Raw genomic sequence first — 1,010 nt, 5'->3', positions numbered from 1 at the left:
CCCAGCTTCAGTCTCTTCCTTAATAAAGTGGGAGTTAACGAGAGTTTCTCTGCCCATCTTGCAGAAGGTTTATGAGGATTGAAGGAGGTCCTGCAGTGCTCCCAGATGACACTTCTGAGACAGGAGCCACCCATGAGGACATTTTCACCAGCCCACAGTGAGACGAGGAAAGCAGGACGATGGAAGGAGACTTTTACAAAGGTAGATGTATTCAATTGAAAGGATCGGCCTCTGTTCTGAGATTGTGTCCTTCTTTGCATTGACATTACATTCACTTGATTTGATTTATTTTATGAAATGATGTTAGATTTTTAAAAACATTTTTGTTTGACAAAATTGAAACCGTTGCTATTCAATTTGGGGAAATTTACTGGTCTGTGAAACCCCCAAATCCTCCTGAATAAGGGAACCAGAAGGCCCTCTGCAAACCCCAGGTGCTGCTCTTACTGTTTCTCCTCACTGTCCAACCCCCTGGACTCCTGGCCGCAGCCAGTGTCCTTGGAGATGAACTTGTCATCTGGCATTAAAAGCACAGATTCTAGAGTCAAACTGTAGGGCTTGAATACCGATTATACCTAGCCGTGTATGATTTTTGACGTGTTGCTTATGCTCTCTCATGCTTGAGTTTCTGTGTCGATAATGCGTGTATATTAATAGTAAAGATTAAACAGAAGGCATATAAGCAGCACGTGGCACATATGGACACTCCATAAATATGAGCCGTGATAGTTATATAATTTTACCACCCAGCTCCAGCTCACCAGGTCACAGTTGCATGTGCCAAGTTTTAAGCCATATGCTCTCTGCTTCTCTTTCATCATCTTCAAGGCCTTTCCAGATCTGCTGCTAGGGGCCAAAAAGCCATTGGCTTCTCCTGGAAAGTCTTTGGAAGGAAAACATATAGGACTGTTCCTAATAAGCAAAAAGAAGAGGGGTTTTAACTGTGCTTTTCTTTTTCATCTAAAAATCTGCCCTCTGACTTGCAAATGAGGAATTGCTTCCAGGTTCTC

The sequence above is a fragment of the Pteropus vampyrus genome, unplaced genomic scaffold (assembly GCF_000151845.1).
Source record: "Pteropus vampyrus isolate Shadow unplaced genomic scaffold, Pvam_2.0 Scaffold66, whole genome shotgun sequence".
NCBI lineage: Eukaryota > Metazoa > Chordata > Mammalia > Chiroptera > Pteropodidae > Pteropus > Pteropus vampyrus.
This window is presented reverse-complemented; position numbering follows the sequence as displayed.